This window comes from Chrysemys picta, chromosome 9 (genome assembly GCF_011386835.1).
Source record: "Chrysemys picta bellii isolate R12L10 chromosome 9, ASM1138683v2, whole genome shotgun sequence".
Taxonomy (NCBI): domain Eukaryota; kingdom Metazoa; phylum Chordata; order Testudines; family Emydidae; genus Chrysemys; species Chrysemys picta.
The window spans coordinates 18,515,789-18,534,221 of record NC_088799.1 but is presented as its reverse complement, the minus strand read 5'-3'; the positions used below and the strand labels follow the sequence as shown (position 1 = coordinate 18,534,221).

At 38.2% G+C, this 18,433-nt stretch overlaps 1 long non-coding RNA gene across 1 annotated transcript; it reads right to left on the bottom strand.

Moving 5' to 3' along the window:
• Window positions 1–6,286: 6,286 nt before the first annotated feature.
• LOC135973561 (uncharacterized) lies at window positions 6,287–13,833 on the bottom strand. The gene is made up of 2 exons (XR_010590465.1): window positions 13,330–13,833; window positions 6,287–8,461 (listed from the first exon to the last, which is right to left on the bottom strand). It is a non-coding gene; the product is annotated as an uncharacterized LOC135973561 (long non-coding RNA).
• Between the last annotated feature and the right edge of the window lie 4,600 nt (window positions 13,834–18,433).

Here is an 18,433-nt window from a genome sequence, read left to right as displayed (position 1 = left end):
TCACAGATTTCCCTTTGACAATAGAATTACGTTTAAAGCAAACCAGTCATGTATTATAACAATTGAAAATGAGCTCACAGCACTAACTTTTGTTACCCCATTGATTATGTAACAACTTTAGCCAGTCTGTTTCCATTAATCATTTGAGGGAGCATTTTGACAAATCTATCTTTAATTAAACTGTAATTCTGTCCTATTTTGTCTTTCTCCATTTAGCCTTTATTCACAGCAGACAACCGGTTTTATCCAAAAATTTTAATGGAATGAGATAGTTATTTTATATTAAAATTTTCCCTGAATCAGGACCACAGGACTTGATTTTATGGCTCTTTTGCCTCTTCTGTTTTAATTAAATCCACTTGTACTCTGCCTCTGCTTGTCTACATTTAATAAAACAGAATATAAAATGTTATAGATGTTGTTCATACATCTTTTAAATTATACTATTGCAAGCATCTATGTTTTAATTTATCACAGTTCAAAATGTAAATGACTACATCTGTGCTGTTTTATTCATAGAGGATCCTCCCTGTTCCTGTGTGGAAACAAGGGGATGGGAGAAACATGACTACGGCATTGTCTTCACCTCTCCATAGGCCCACAGTATTTATTCCACAGGTCTAGGGATTTTGGTATGGACAGGGGCAAGGACAGGGGCAGGCCAAGGGTGGAATCAGAGGGACAGGTTCCCTGTACAAACTTCTCTCTCTCCCAAATTGCAGTGAATTTCTGAAAAGTTAATGAGTTAATTCAGAATCACTCTATATTAACTTTCCTATCACTCCAATCCACAACACAGAAACCCTTTCAGGGAACATGTCTAAGTAGGAACAGCAGTGGGCATAGTAGGATATAGTGGCAGAACCCCCCAGTGAAGTCATACTCCCAGGAAACCAAAAGGGACAGCAGAGGCTCTGTATCCCAAGTTACTTTACCCTTTTAAAAGCATTTTAAAAGTGAAGTTTGGGTCTTAATCCAGCATTCCTTCTCTGTCTATATTTTCTTAGGGTGGGCCTGCGAGTTCCAATTAAAGTTGAAAGTATTGTTTGATGCTAGTACACACTCCCACTTCTTTCCTTTGTTCTTCTCCACTCTCTCTGTCACAGTCCCTGTGAGTCAGGCAACACCAGGAAAAAAAAACACATTGCACCCACACATGAAAATTAATGAAGAGCTCACGACACAGTTATCTCGATTTGTTCCGTATCTAATTTGGCATTTGAAAAATTCTGTCTTTCATGCCTCCAAATGTTTCTGTTTGCCAGCAGCTTGATGACATGATTAGATTTGTGCTCAGTAATTTTACTGAGGTTTTCACACATATAGACCAAGTAATAATAATAAAAAAAAAATCAGTAAAACAACGTAATTAAGAGAAATGAAGAGAGAGAAATTGAACAAGTAAAGAAGAAATTATATGATATAATGTACCTTGTACAGCATGAATTGTATCATACAATGAGATAATCAAATGATATTAACTAGACAGAATCATGTTATCAAAATTAAGGTCAAAACTTGTTCAAGAATAAGTCATCTGTCTTCCAAATAAAAGCGAGTGATACCAGTTATTTTTCAGCACACAACTTTTAAAATGTGGGCATTATAGATAAAATAATGTTCTAAATGAAATCATTAATACTGGGACTGAAAAGAGACTTTCCGTTGCAGAAGGCATAAGAGAAGTTAGATGCTGAATACAATAATACATTGGTATAAAATTAAGTACTTCCAGACTATAGCTTGGATTTTTAAAATAATTAAAAGTAATGACCGTGAAAGGGCCAATTTCTGTTCTTATTGAACTCAGTGGGAATTTGTCATTACTTCGGTAAGAAAAAGATTGTGGCCACAGTGGAATTTTTATGGCACTGTGAGGGACCATGGGTCTTGAACCTTGGTGTACAGGGCTCTTAGAGGCAGGCCATTCTAACCTGATACCCAGTGACCTGCTAACAGTTGCTAAAATAGTAGATGAACTCTAGTCCTTGAATCTGATTGGTGGAACTGTGGGGTCCTGATTCATCTCCAGCCTCTATTTTACCCAAGCACAGGAACAGGAAGTTATCCATGCAACTGGGTTCTCCCTGCTTTTGTCTGCTTGCCCTGCAATACCCGTTCCCACTGCTTATCTCCTGGTAACCTTGACACCTGACTCTTGGTTTGCCCTCTGGCCTTTCTTGGACTCTGATCTCCTAGTAACCTGACCCTGCCTGCTTCCTGACACCTGACTTTTGGTTTACCCTCAGATCTCCTGGTATTGGACCTGGCCTGACTCCTGCTCCAACCACAAGGTAAGACTGCCCATGTCACAGTTGTGACAGGCACTGATTTTTGCCTAGGTAAATCCAGGAGCATGAAAATATAACTGATCGTCTTCACTGCAACCTGGTTTATATTATATTGGGGTACAAGCGTTTTTACTTGTTTATGTCATGTTCTGCATGAATCTCATTCCCACCTCCCCACCCCTTAATCAAGAGGAAATTAGGGGTGTATGTGTCTTCTCTTTTCAAAGCCTTTGACCAAACAGAAGTCGATGTGAGCACAAATCCCAGCTTAAATTCTCCCCTTCAACCATCAAGTTTATTTTGAGAGCCAGAAATTCTATTCATTGGCATCAAGCCAATCTAGGGGGCTGAATTGTATATCAAAACATGAGTTTCAAGCAAACCACAATTTATAGCAAATCAAGAGACATTTTCAGAGGTGGAGTGTATACCACATCATGTTTCTCAATTACAGAAAAGTGCTGTTTAACCAACATGGACTAGTTTATATCTTTATTTCTCTAGGGTTGGAGGTGCTTAACAACCAGTGGTTAAACATAAGCAATGACAGGAATATGGTTAGTCAATTGAGATTTAGGGGCTAGGATGTATAATGGAAATGGTGGTATTTCCATTTTACATCCTAGCCCCTAAATCTCCACTAACTAACCATATTTCTGACATTGCTTATGTTTGATTCTCATTGAGTCTCATCTCTTACGATTGAATCTTATTGGTCAGAAAACGGAGCTTGGCTTTGGACACAGAGCAGGGTTTCTAACTGGTGTCTTTTGCCCTTGATATTATAACAACAATAATAATTAATATGATGAAACCCCACAGGCCTTATGGAGTCCAAATAACCATACTTACTAAATATACACAACATGCAAGACCTAGTTAAATATACACACTACTGCGCTGTCTGGTTTCTAAAACTTAGCACCCAGTGAGCACCACAGGAGGGCTCACAGAATATTAAAAGAGAAAATATCCTTTTCTGGTCATTTTGATTTGTCATGAGGGTAGACTAGCTTGATAAGTTGTGTGCCATGTCTAACCTCTTTCACCCAGGTTCTAAATCAGGGACTGTTTGCTTTCCCTCCTACAGCTGAGAACCAACCTAAATTTATTTTGATTTATTTTTTAACTCCTACCAAAGTCAGTCATTTGCCTCTTTTCATGCACTTGGGACCAAATTTTGATCATAGTGGATCCAAGGGAAAAAGACTCTCATTGATTTTAAGAGACTAAAGATTTAGCCCTTGATCCTTAAATGAAAGTCAGGTCAAACAGATTTACATCATTCACTCTTGGCTCGCTCACTTCTCAATAGAACAAACAGAACAAATATTAATGGATAACATTACATTTGGTTTTAATTATCAATGTCCATTATCAACTACCCATCAATTATCAAAGTCCCTAGATTCATGTTAGAATAAAATATGACACTGTTAATCCATTTCTACTAGTCCACCTTTTTAAAACAATAAAATTAAATAAAAAACATGAAAAGAAAAATAATCACTTGATCAATAATTAATTGAACAAAGCGTTGCCATCTTTAAATCTCTCATTTCTGTTTCAGAACAAGCTGTATAATTCTAAGGCAATGCACCTTTGGAGAAAGGCATCCATTGTTCCTCTGAACTATAAATAAGTGAAGGTCTTGTAAAAATCACAGGATGCCTTTATAAATTTGTATGATTAGAATATTTCAAGACTTTGTTCAGGAGCTAACAAATTTCTGCCAAAATGAATGGAATTTTTCTGACACACTCATCCTGGCTTCTTGCTGACTGCTTTAATCCACCTAAGATGGAATTTCTTCTTTTACAGTTTTCTAAAAAAAAAAAAAAAAAAGGAAATTACATACCAAACATTATATTAGAAGTACATTAAGATTGTAAAATCAAGTACTGAAAAGTGCTTGTGCCACTGAGAAACTTCATCAAAGTTTTTAATTACATGATCACATACTGTTGTTTCTAAAGAACCCCTCCCTCATTCAATGCACAAGATAGGCAGCGAACAAAGCAGAGTGATGTAAGAAGAGAAAGGATTTCTCTTTCTTTGACAAAGTAACAAGACTTGTGGATAGGGGGATGCTGTAGACATGGTATATCTTGACTTTAGTAAAGTTTTTGATCCTGTCTTGCAAGACCTTCTCATAAACAAACTAGGGAAATGCAACCTAGATGGAGCTACTATAAGGTGGGTGCATAACTGGTTGGAAAACCATTCCCAGAGAGTAGTTATCAGTGGTTCACAATCATGCTGGAAAGGCATAATGAGTGGGGTCCCACAGGGATCAGTTCTGGGTCTGGTTCTGTTCAATATCTTCATCAATGATTTAAATAATGGCATAGAGAGTACACTTATAAAGTGTGCAGATGGTACCAAGCTGGAAGGGGTTGCAAGTGCTTTGGATGATAGGATCAAAATTCAAAATGATCTCGACAAAATGGAGAAATGGTCTGACGTAAATAGAATGAAATTCAATAAGGACAAATGCAAAGTACTCCACTTAGGAAGGAACAATCAGTTGCACACATACAAAATGGGAAATGACTGCCTAGGAAGGAGTATTGTGGAAAGGGATCTGGGGGTCATTGTGGACCACAAGCTAAATATGAGTCAACAGTGTAACACTGTAGCAAAAAAAGCGTACATCATTCTGGGATGTATTAGCAGGAGTGTTGAAAGGAAGACACGAGAAATAATTATTCCGCTCTACTCTGCGCAGATTAGGCCTCAACTGGTTTATTGCATCCAGTTCTGGGTGCCACATTTCAGGAAAGATGTGGACAGATTGGAGAAAGTCCACAGAAGAGCAACAAAATTGATTAAAGATGATCTATGAGGGAAGATTGAAAAAAATTAGGTTTCTTTAGTCTGGAAAAGAGAAGACTGAGAGGGGACATGATAACAGTTTTAAAGTACATAAAAGGTTGTTACAAGGAGGAGGGAGAAAGATTGTTCTTAACCTCTGAGGACAGGACAAGAAGCAATGGGCTTAAATTGCAGCAAGGGAGGCTTAGGTTGGACATTAGGAAAAACTTTCCAACTGTCAAGCTGTTTAAGCACTGTGATAAATTGCCTAGGGAGGTTGTGGAATCTCCATCATTGGAGATTTTTAAGAGCAGGTTAGACAAACACCTGTCAGGAATAGTCTAGATAATACTTAGTCCTGCCATGAGTTCAGGGGACTGGACTAGATGACCTTTCAAGGTCCCTTCCAGTCCTATGATTCTATGATATTCTTTTGTGGTTTAGTGACTGGACAGGGACTCAGGAAAGGTGGGTTCTATAACTATGCCATTGACTCCTGCATGATGTCAGACAAGGCACTATCCTAATACATAGTCTCAGGAGGGCTGAGTTATTATTACATAGTCATCCCTAATTATGCACTTTCTAACTGTATGTTGCAACATTTTAGCTTCATTTTTGCTTTTGGTTATGGTTAGGTTGGAGAAAAGGAGAAAAATGCTAAATAATAATAATTAATAGATGTTGGTCCAAAGAGACCAAATTTTTAGACCTTGCAGGCACACTGCAAAAGACATCAGTTTGATAATACTTTTACTGATGGCTGATATAAGCAGAGTACTCATCTAAAATAACTTCCTTTAGGAGAAAAACTTCCTTTGGTCATGTAGGGCTATCCTGATAATTCCCAAGACAAAGCCAAATACATTTCCATATTCAGCTAGCTAGAGACAGGTACCACCTATGGAAAGTGCACTCCACTGTTATACAAACAGAACATTTTGTTGGTACCTGTGGGATACAAAGATATTGTAACTGAATTGAACAGAAGTACTTGTGGCACCTTAGAGACTAACATTTGTTAGTCTCTAAGGTGCCACAAGTACTCCTGTTCTTTTTGCGGATACAGACTAACACGGCTGCTACTCTGATAACTGAATTGACTTTACCAATCATGTTTCATTGCTTCTAAACAGTTAGTATCCTTGTAGAATAAATAATAAAATAGTGATAAGGTTCTCTGAGTTACAATGTCCTTTATTGCGCAGAATCTACATGTGATTAGATAGTAAATTCACATCACAATAAACAACTACTAGGTTTACTTCAATCATCAGGTCTTAAGTAGGACTTAAGTAAGGCATAGACCTCATGCTGCTTCTCTACACAGTGATGAATTTCACCCACATGTGATAAGAAATTAATGTTTCTTCTACAATTAATAAAATGACAATCACTTCAATCCATGACCAACATTTTGTATGCCACAGTTTAAAATGAATAGTGTTCTTACACAATGCAAATTTTAATGATTAAACTAATGTTCAGCATAGCTTCTATTAGAGGTGATAAAATGCCAGAAGATGTAAGTTGTACTGTACTGTGAAAAATGTTGTCCTATAACAATTTCTGTTAAATCTTCCAGCATTTGTGTGTGTTAATGCTTTTAAGCTGTTATGGAACAAAAAGGCGGCATTGACTTTAAAAAGAGGCAAAGAATAGAAGTGCTGATACAAAAATTATCTCTGATTTACACAGCTTTTATACACAATCTCTTGTACATAGACCTTTATGAAACTCTACCTCACTCTCTCTGGCTAGCACTCGTATAAACTGTACTGAAAAATATTGTGTTAGCAGGGAAAGGACCTATCTGGCTATTCTTTTACAGGGAGAAGGTGAAGGGTTTCTGAATTTCCACAACATTGCAGTTAAAAAAGAACAAGAAATCTTTTTTCCTGCCCCCCTGTACAGATCAGAGGTAAAAATATCACTCAGCTTCATCTGGCATTATTACTATTATTAAAAATTGTGATTCTAATCTATGATAGCATGTGCCAAATTTATGTTAAAATACATGTGGGTTTTTTTAGCCTGTATGTTTACATTTTCATTAGAACTAGGTTGCTACATACAATCATGTAGTAAGGGCCTTTCAAAGAATGTTTTGTCTGTGATGCCAAGTGGTATGATCATCCAAAAGATTTGTGGTGTGTGGGAGGGAGGGAATGGAATCCACTGAAAAAGATGTCTTGCTTTTGTCTGTTGCATAAAGCACACATTTATTTAAATAGTACTCTGATTAGCATATGTCGGGGACATAAATAAAACGGAGTAGTAGACAGCCGCAGGAGAAAATGAATTGTGAAATTCAAAGATTCAAGATTCACTCTCTGGCTGTTTTGCACTGCTCCGGTGATACAAAGCAATGATAAGCAATGCTTAAGTGTCTAATTAAGATGGGATAATGGGTGCTCTGCTTTGCAGGTGGAGGTCAAAGCAGAGGAGCAGACCAGTGAATTTGATTTACTATCTGTAGGACTTCCTCCCATAATCTGAGATTTGAGAATAAGTAATTATTTTATCATCCTCACCAACTATTTACTCTGTGTATTACTAAAAATGCAGACAGAATGTATATTATTTAACTACAAAAACAAACCTGGGATTTTCAAACCAGTCAAGGGGAAATCATAACCACATTTTTATTTTTTAGCATTTTTTTTTTCAATTTCTGAACAAAATCTATGCTTAAAATAATATTAAAGGAGAGAGTTTAATCCAAGTTTTCTATTAGGGAGGGGGTTTCAAAACTCCAAATTTATTCTTAGAAAGTTTTGTTTTCTTCTCCATTTGTTTGGATGGCAGGAGAGGGAGGAGCAACTGATTGGACCAGATTTTCAAAATTGCTCGGTGCCCAATGTTTCAGTGGGTGTACTGAGTTCTGAGCACTTTTGGGAAAAAAAAAATCTTTTCACTTCATCTAAGTGCTTGGGTGGTTGCCAAAGTCTTTGGGAAATATAGTCAATGAAAATATAGGATTAATTTGACAAACTTTCCTCCCTAATTTCTTTGATTCAAATTTTAAATAATCTTCAGTCATCTTTCTCCCAGCAATTACAAATTCATCTCCTGCCACAAATTGAAGCTTTTCAAACCATACTTATTGCTTCAGGTAAGTATAATGTTTTCTAAATCTATTACCAGAAATACCTGCCATTATTAAACCATCACCACATCCATACAGACAAGCCGAGCAGTTGAGATTATTTATTATTTTTCCCTCCAATACTGTTTCTTCTGTCGCTGGCTGATTGTCAATGTTCTTTGAGCTTCCTAGCATTGATGAGGAATCTGCTTGTCTTTTCTTCTCTCTGTCAGAGCATGGTTTTCCACCTCTGCTTTGTGGAAATTATCTGTCATATAAAAATAAAAAAAAAGAGATGATGCTAATCTTAAAAGCTGTGACATACCACTGTATTAGTCAAATGATTTTTCTCTTACCGTGCATCAATATGTTTTACATGTGTCAAAAAAGCTTAGTTTTTTCCCCTTTGTTCCATTAAAATTGTTGTCCTGTGGGTGCACTTGTGACACTCTTAGGCTGGTGTCATAAAGACTTATTGGGGGGAGGGATAGCTCAGTGGTTTGAGCATTGGCCTGCTAAACCCAGGGTTATGAGCTCAATCCTTGAGGGGGCTATGTAGGGATCTGGGGCAAAATCAGTACTTGGTCCTGCTAGTGAAGGCTGGACTTAATGACCTTTCAAGATCCCTTCCAGTTCTAGGAGATAGGATATCTTAATTTATTGACTTCTTGCCAATATGTTAAATCTACCAGGACTTAATTTTTATGTTACAAGGTGTTTCTATCCAGAACAGACTTCAAACTAGGCAGGGGTGCAGATGGGGGTGAAGGATTATAGAATACACCCCAAAGAAATAATGTAAGAATCCTGCTAAACAGTGAAGGGTGGAGTAAAAGGCTAGGATCAGGGCCAATCAGAGTGGGGCCCAGGAGGGCCATTTGGCCTGGGCCTCAAGCTCAAAGGGGTTGAAATTTAGACACTTGTTAATTTTTTTGCATATGATAAGTTTCACAAGTTGACCAGAAAAGCATTTGTTAAATAAAAAAATATTCAAATTATGTCTCATCTTTTTTTTGGTGCCTTATTTTGTTTTCATGTGTTGTCATTTTTTTATTTTTATTATAGCTAGGGGCCTCAAAAGCTGGAGATGGCTGGGCCTCTCTGGACCTCTGAGAGGGCCTGGCTAGGATCACATGACAGCCTTTCCACCTGCCCTAGATGGCTAAGTGATATGGATCATTGCTCAATCTACCTCCATCACTGTCTGTGTACTGATTGTATTCTTCAAAGGAGCCAGATGCTCTCACTAGAAATATAAAATATTTTATTAATAAAAGAGAATATGTGCTACTAATGTACATTTTTATTCACGCTTCCTTCAGCTATTTTGTTTTCCTTCAAGCTTCTTATTAATACATCAAATTCTCCCATGTTATCATTTTTTCATCATCTTAAATAAACATGGTCTCTCAGATGCAACAGATCTCATATGTACAGATAGCCAGGTTATAAAATAGACAGACCAGCCATGGAGTTAAATATCTTTCTAGGAAAAGATTTAAATAAACAACAAAAAATTAAAAGTGACTTAGCTCCTTGAGTTCACATGATAAACCCATGCTACACTATGGATCTGAAGCTACAAGGTGCACATAGCCTCCTGGGAGGTGTTGGGTGCCCTAATTCATCTAACATTAAACAAGGGGTTTCACACCACAGATCTTGGAGCATATACTTGAGGTACATGAGGTCTGTTGTCACCACACCTGTACTGGGCTGCCCTGCACTCCCTACCAGCACCATTTGAGCTTCCCAAACATTACTTCCCCAGAAGCCCCAAAGAGGGTCCTACAGCATTGCTAGCCTCTGCAGAAATGTATACACAGGCTGGTATCAGATTGCTAATTCTGACTCATCTCTAGGACTGGTTGAAAAGCTTCCATGGAAACTGCCATTTGATAGAAAATCAGATTTTCAATAAAATGATTTTTTTCATGTAAAGTGTATGCTTTCCAGGGAAAATTTTGAGTTTTTGTCAGAAACTTTTCAGACAAACACCAAAATGTCCTGTTTTGGAGGTTTTTTTTGTTTTTGACCATAAGTTTAAATTTACCATTGATACCCCTTTCCCCCTGCCATTTTCTGACCAGCTGTAATAATCTCCACTGGACTAGCCACGGTTGACATGCATCCTTGGCCTGCCTCCAGCCCACCCACTGCCCAGACCCCCCCCCCCCCCCTTGTAAGGGAAATTTCTCTTTGGGCCCCAAGAAAGGGAGGTCAGAGGTCCTTACCCTCCTTCTGAGCAGAGAGGATGAGATCCATACACAGATGGCCACCTACCTTAGCACATGATGTAGGCCATAAAATTTACTCTACCAATCAGAGAGTTTTAACATATACACTCACTACTGAACTAGGTCAAAATTATTTTCTATATTTGTATATTTTTATTCTTCATTATAAAAGCCTAAACCATTAGACTTTTATTGAGAAGTAAATACAACCTTATATCACTGTCTCTTTTCCCACAGTTGCAACACAGGAAATCAGTAGAAATCTAAGTCAAAGATGGTTTTTATATCAACTTCCAACTAAATTAGATGAGATTATTAAGCAGGAAAGATTACAAAATGAGGCACATGTTGATGTAATAGCTTGTATATACAAAGGTAACTTTCCAGACAAACAAGTTTCAATATAAAAAATCAGACTAAGTAGAAATGATTTCATTCAGATTCTGGGGAAATCAAATCAAGTAATTGATCCTCATCTGAACTATTCAACTTTTAATCAGCAGACTTATTTTTTCCTTAATTTGACTATTCAACTATTGCATTGCTTCATCATAATCAAAAGAGAGAAAGACTTTTTAACACCTTTAACAAGAAAAAGTTTGGCACGGAAAAGGACTGAAACAACAAATCTGAATAATACATAAAATGCTTGATGCATGAGCATTTTTTCCTTCTAGGGTTTGTAAGTCTACATATGGCTGGAAATATATGGATTTGTTTGCTAGCATAATCTTTCCTTGTAATCTTCAATCCACTGGCGTTAGAGAGGACACTGTCAAATTGAAATCTACTTCCAGTATTGCTCCTGACCCAGAGTCCACCTGCCAGTCCACTCCCTGTTTCTGTGTGAAGTGATGGGACACACTGACCGAGATTCTGATACTGCAATATAGGGCACAGTAGCAGATTCTCATGTGGGACCCCATTGACTTTAACAGGATCTCATGCAGGCACAGCTGAACACATTACAATGAAGAACCAGGGCCTATGAACCCTAGAGAAGGCACTGACAATGAATAAAGTGCTGCCAAATGTACAAAGAAAACAACATTCGGAGAAAAATGGAGAAAATATTGTTTTCCTCTCATCTCTTTCGTTGACAATAAATTTGGGTTATAGAAGAGAAAAAGAATTTCAGATGGCATCTCCTACTTTCATGCTCCAAAGACAATTTAAAGGTTACAATCAGATTTCAAATCATAAAGGTGTAATGATATGGGGATATTGATACATGAATATTACTGGCAACTTCCATTGATTTTACCTATGGTTTATAAAATATAAATTACATCCCTATGGCTGGCTTTTAAAGAAGTGGTGGGATTGAGGGTAGAATCACTGTCTAATATTTAGTAACTGGGGTGTCAATTTCCCTTTTAGGCTCTTCAGCTTCAAAAGAAATAACTTACTTCTCTGACCAAAAGCTTCAAGACATGCAAACGGCTTATTAAGTGAATTAGGGTGCACTTACAATCTAAAGTGTAAAAAACAAATCAAGGAATCTGTTCCAATTTAGAAAATTGTTGAGACTCACAGATAAACTGTGTGTTGTGAAGTATAGGCTCTTTAAGAATATTGTTTTAATTGACAACTATTGCTGAAACTGATATGCATGGCTAGCTTCTGCCATCAGATAAGTGTGATCTGCTCCCTGTGAAATAGACAGAAATTGGACATATTGAATTTGGCTCTTGATATTTTTTAGTCAAAGTTAACAAGTTTCTTACTTGTCAGATGCAATAAGTTACATTTTCAATGCATACAATTTCTTACTTCTCATACACATTAAGCTATATTTTCAATTCATGCAATTTCTTCCTAATAACCAAGTGTAACAACGGCAGACCCCAGTCGGTGGCAGGGAGATTAAACCTCGGACCTCTGTAGCTAAATTCATGAGCCCCTACTACTTGAGCTAAAAGCCACATAGCTGTTAGCTAAGGCTGTAGCAGACTCATTAATCTCGCTCTCTAAATAGTCTCGGTGTCACTAGAGGGGACAGAGCACCACACCCATGAGGTGTGTGGGTTACACAAGCACACCATCCTAGTGTGGGAAAATCTTCAACAGAGATAGTGGACAACGTTCTGTCTTAATTTACTCCCACTGAAGTTTGATGGGTTTTCATGGATCAAAATGAAGGCAGAAGAATTTGTCCCATTACGTAAAATTTTGTATTTTACGTAATCAAATCAAATTATTAATTAATAATTAAATTGTTAACTAATTATTATTGTTGTTATTATTATTGTTGTTGTTACTTATTAGAGATAGAATACAGGGCCACAAAAAGACAAGATTATATTTCAGGCACTAAAATTGTCATTTGAACTATCACAATTATTCATTATCTACACAAAAAATATCTACATGCACAGGGCTACAGGAATCCCTTGTAACTTCAGGTGTTCAATTTTCATCTGGTCCTTCTTGCCAACATAACCAGAGGCTACAGTTGACAGATTGCTGAGTAGAGTGGTGGTGTGAAACAGAAATAATTTTATATGCTGCTTCCTTGCTGTTATACAACTGGTTCTTGTCCAGTCTACATCTATCACTAAACAGCCAACACATCCTCAATGTAGAAAGGAAGCTTTTGCTGCCCAGGGCTTTTAGTATACTGACTTCCACTCTCTCTTAAACTCTCTCCAGTTTTGCTCACAAAACTAATACAAGATTTTTTCTGGTTATACATTTATCGTTCACCCGTACTATTAGTCAAAAAGGCTAACACAACCTTAAATCCACAACCCAGAAGAGGCTCATCTCCCACACCATCTTAGGGCTATATCCTGAGCCCAATATAATGAGTCTATATTTACATTGCATTAGTGCCCCAAAGAGTCCATAGGCCCCTTTCTGCTCAGCTTCATATAAACACAAATAATGCAGTCCCTACCTCAAAAGAGAATAGCTGGGCCCAGCTCTGGGTAGATCTACAGAGATCTGGGGAATGAAGACCCCTCCCTCCGGCTTCAGAGTGCCTGTAGATCTGTTCCACTGATTCCATGAAGCCCTTACATCAATGTCCCTGTAGGAATGAGGTGAAAAGGAGGATTTACACAGTTATTATTTATTTTTGTATTCCTGTAGCGCCAACAATGTGACATTTCTACCTTTCTAGTCTCATACCATTCGCCTTCAGTGAGGTCATGCAAGTTTAACTGATGACAAACACTGGACCAAATTCTCCTTTCTTTTACTTTGGTCTAAATCCAAAGAAACTCCCCTGTAGTCAATAGCAGAGTGGAATTTGACCTACTATGTATGTGAATTCTGTTTCCTGGGGTCATTGAACCTGAACAATATGTTGTGCATTAATTCCCCTCAGGAGTTAGTATGTGTTATGGCAACTGTTTTGCCCTGTTATCTGTGTATTACTTACCTCTTAGAGTCTTTTCAAAAAGAGTGGAATATGAGAAGCACTTTATCCAGTCTTCACTGTATTTGAGCTGTTGCTGTCGATTAGGGTTTTTTAAGGATTCAGCCTTTTTTGTTAAATGTTTTCATTAATGATAAGATTACTGATAAGAATCTGTATTTTGTGGGTCCTGAACAATAATTAGCTATACCACCCTAAAATCTGTCATGTATGAAAAGACAGAATTTGAAAAAGGTAAAAAGTGGGAGGATTGGAAGAAGAGAGCTTGTGCTACTAAACTTATGTAAATATTCACTTTATTTTACCCATTGCTCTTCTTTGCATAGCTAGATTTTAAACAGAACATTACTGAAGCCCATGCTGTAAAAATTATGACATGGAATTAAAGATCAAGACATATCTGTGAAGCTTCTAGGTAAAAATCCTACAGTTTATGTCCACCATATATTCAGTCCGCTTATATTAGTTTAATTTGGTTTACTTTCTTTTCCCCTTTTTAAAATAGACTTCTTCACTAGCAAATATAGGAACTGAATGTGGAGAATTCTATTTGTGCCCCAAACTCATTCTTAATAAAGATTTCAATCAATGACACGTGCCAAATTATTATTAGTAATAATATTACAAAAGTGCTTAGAGGCTCCAGCTAGAGTCGTATTAAGTGGCACATAAACATATAAGAAGAACCAATCCCTGGCCTGAAGAGTTTACAATCCAAATAGACAAGCTAGAGAAAGACTGTATTATCACCCCATTACACAGATAGGGAACAAAGGACACAGAGATTAAATTACTTACCTCCTGGTCATGCAGGAAATATGGGACCGAGCTGGAAATTGAACCCACATCTCCTAAGTACCAGTCCAAGGCATTGGCTATAAGACCATCATACCTCCAAAGCTCAGAAAACAAAAAACCAACAACAACAAACATACAGCTATTTGTACCCCATCCCTCTATTGACAACTGTCTGATCATTAAAAACCATCCACCAAACTCTTGAATGTTATCAGTTGACAAAATATGAACAGTTTATCTATTGAGCAATGACATCAAGCAATACTTCTGAATAGTGTACATCACTGTATAATCCCAATGTTACATACTTGCCTTGGGGAAGAGAGAGGCATGGACCCAGTTCTGCTCTGATTGAAACCACTGGGAATTTTGCCATTGACTTCAATGGAAGCAAGATCAGGCCTCATATTCCTAAAGGCTGATATGTATCAAAGTGGACACAGACATACTAGGAAGTAATTATGTATTATGAAGAACAAAATATAGGCCATGATTCTTATGGTGTTATTTTACATTCTGTTTCATATCTCAGTATCTCTTATCTCTCAGTTACTGCATAATGAATTGATGAAGTTTCAGTTGCTTCCATCACTTTGTAATCTGCCATTCTTTTTAAAATGTATTATGTATACAAAATTATTATACTTGGGAAAACTTTTGTTCTGAAAAAAAAAAACCTCATCAAAAGAAAGTACTTTTTAAATCAAAGAATTAGTGATGCTGTTTGATGTTGGAGAAAACACAACTGTGTGCTGGTGTAAATCATTGCCATCCTTTTAATGCCTTAGGCCTTTTATGCACATGGGTTTGATAATGTGGCTTTTAAGGCATGTTAAGTTTTGAACTTCACTTTTTAGTCTCCTATATGACTTTACGGAGTTTTTTCAAGAACAATAATTGATGAGTTCTCCCCTCCCCCCTTCTTTCTTGACACCAGCTTGCAGGAATATTGATATAGTGACGTGGGCAGAAAGAAATGACATCAAGGGAAAAGAGGGAAGTGTTCTGTGGGAGTTTCATGAAGGGGGCACTTACTGAGGCAGGGTCATAGCAGTACCATAATACTGGTGCCAAAAAATTAACAACAACAACAACATGTTGGACTATTGCGTAATGTAGATTATGGCTAAGATACTTAGGTTCAGCTGAACTCCACCCAGCACAGGACCTGATGGAGGAAAAAGCCTCAGGGTTGCTCTAACTTGTGCCTGACTACAAGAATCCCCAACCGACTGTGTCACAGTCAGAGATTGCTGGAATTGAATTGTACTCTGCCCAAGCCCCCTGTTTCTGTCCATGCCCCTAACATGCCCCCTATGCCTATGACTTCTGGCATAAAGTTGGACATGTCAGACCTATTCCAGCTAGGGATTCCCCTCTCTATGCCAGAGGATAGCCAGCTAAATGTATTTGTGGGTGCTTTTTCACTGGACTGGGGTGTAATAAGCGTGTAGGGGTTGGAGCAGGGCTGAGCATCTGCACCTTTCTAAAAAAAATTATGCAGTGGGGATGGTTTGCAGTCATATACACTCCAGCAAGGACCTGAAGAGGTTTAAAATAGTTGGAAAAACCAGCTGTTCTCTTCTCTAAAAGCACCCACAAGTATTTTAGAATTCAGCAGAAGCTGTATTTACAAAAATGGTATGTATGAATACTTGCAGGATTTTAGTACATAGAATGATATTTTCTGATATAGCTTTTAAAATGTGCAGATCACCATTATATGCTTAAAATAACTGAACTGTAGTGTTATAATAGTAAAGAATAAATTCATCTACTCTTCTGTGCCAGCTGCCGAAGGGTCCGTCAGTTGTGTGAAATAAGGTAAAGGCTGTACTATCAGGGATCATTTTTCATGAAGTTCTCATCTATCAAAACAGAATTGCTTCTTCATATAATGCTACTTTAAACTGCTGGTTTCAGAGAAGCACTACTACCCTACGCCTCCACAGGTGGCGGATCGTGGAACGACCTTCAGTGAAGGTTAGCTGCAAAATAAGCAGAGGTAACTCTGATGAATAAGCAGTCACAGACCAAGCAGCAGCAGCATCACCAAATAGCAATGTTGTCCCTCAAGAAAAGCCACATGTGCTCTCTGATGGTGCTGTGACATGGCAAGTTCATGCTACCATAATAACAAGCCTGTCCAGCCCCCAATCCTTTGGGAGTAAGACCTTTAAGGTGGAGGTTAACACTAATATCCTCAATGGCTGTTAAGGCGGATCTAGGCTGCAGCGGAGCAAGATCTCCACTTGTCTTGGTCTCCTTGCCATCAGATTAAGAATTTTTCCCATCAAGAATCTGTGGGGAAACTGATGTGCAACAGTTTCTTCATATAAAAAAATCCATGCACAGTCCTCTTTCATGGAACCACTTCCTACCAGTATGTACCTCAAGTCCTTCAGTGACTAGATAATGGTGACAGGAGCAGGATTGGGATGTCTGTGAGCTCCTAGTCATATACTGGTCTGGAGGCAGCAGTTAAAAGAGAGTCGTTAAGCACTCGGATGAGGCAGGAGTGCATTTTTGGCAGCTGTAACTGTGACTGAACAGTCCTTTTTAGGATTTTCTCTGTTCACCCCAAATGGGGAGGGGGCTAGAAAAGATGCCCCAAACACAGCCTGCTTCACACCTCCCATCTGGAGTACTGCATCCAGAGGAATCATTTTGTAGCGGTCAAAATCAGCAAATCAAATTTGGGACCTGGAATGTCAGGACTCTCATGGACCAACCCAATACGGATCGTTCAGAGCACTGTACTGCCATTGTGGCCTGACAACTTAGGTGATATGACATCGATCTTGCTGTCCTGTCCGATGAGCAGGAGAGGAGAAGCTAAAGGAACAAGGAGGTGCATATACCTTCTTTTGGAAAGGAAAATCTGAAGCAGAATATTGAACTCACGGAGTTGGATTTTGGCATCAAAACTGAACTTGTCAATCAACTTAACAAGCTCCCTTTTGGAATCAAAGAACGCCTTCTGAGTCTTCAAACTTGCAGCGAACCAATATGCTACTGTTACTAGTGCATATGCCCTGACACTTGATGCCAATGATGATGCCAAAGAAAAATTTTACACCAGCCTTGATCAAGTCCTCTCTGGTGTACCAAGGACAGATCAGCTCATCCTTCTTAGTGACTTTAATGCTAGAGTCGAACGGGACTCAAAACTATGGAATGGAATAATTGGCAAGGAAGGTGTAGAAAAGATCAATTGAAATGGCATCCTCCTCCTGACCAAATGTGCAGAACATGAACTTGTTGTCACTAACACCTTGTTCTGCCAGTGAAACAAACGCAAGATATCATGGTAACATCCATGATCTAACCACTAGCATTTGATTGACTATGTCATTGTCCAGGCCTAGGATGGCAAAGACGTTTGCAATACTCAAACATGACTGGAATCAAGGACTGCTGGACTGATCGCCTCATCCACTCAATTATGACCATCAGATTGGCCCCTAAACAAGAGCTGCAACAGGAATGATGCAGACAGAAAATCAACATAGAGGCATTCAAGGATCCAACAAAGTGTGACATCTTCCATCAATCCTTCCGTGAAAAACTGACAAAACTCAAAGGAAGACAACCAGAATATGTAAGCAGCACCTGGGGTGCCCTCAGATCCAGCATCCTCAGTGTCTGCAAAGCCATACCAGGGTTCTCTAATGGGAAACATCAGGACTGGTTTTATGAAAATGATTGGGAGATACAAACATAAGGCCTTTTGTGTCTGGCAGAATTACATCAAATCTTTGCAAAAGAAGTCAGCTCACCAACAAGCAAAAGCAGAAGTCCAAAATAGAATTTGCAACATGGA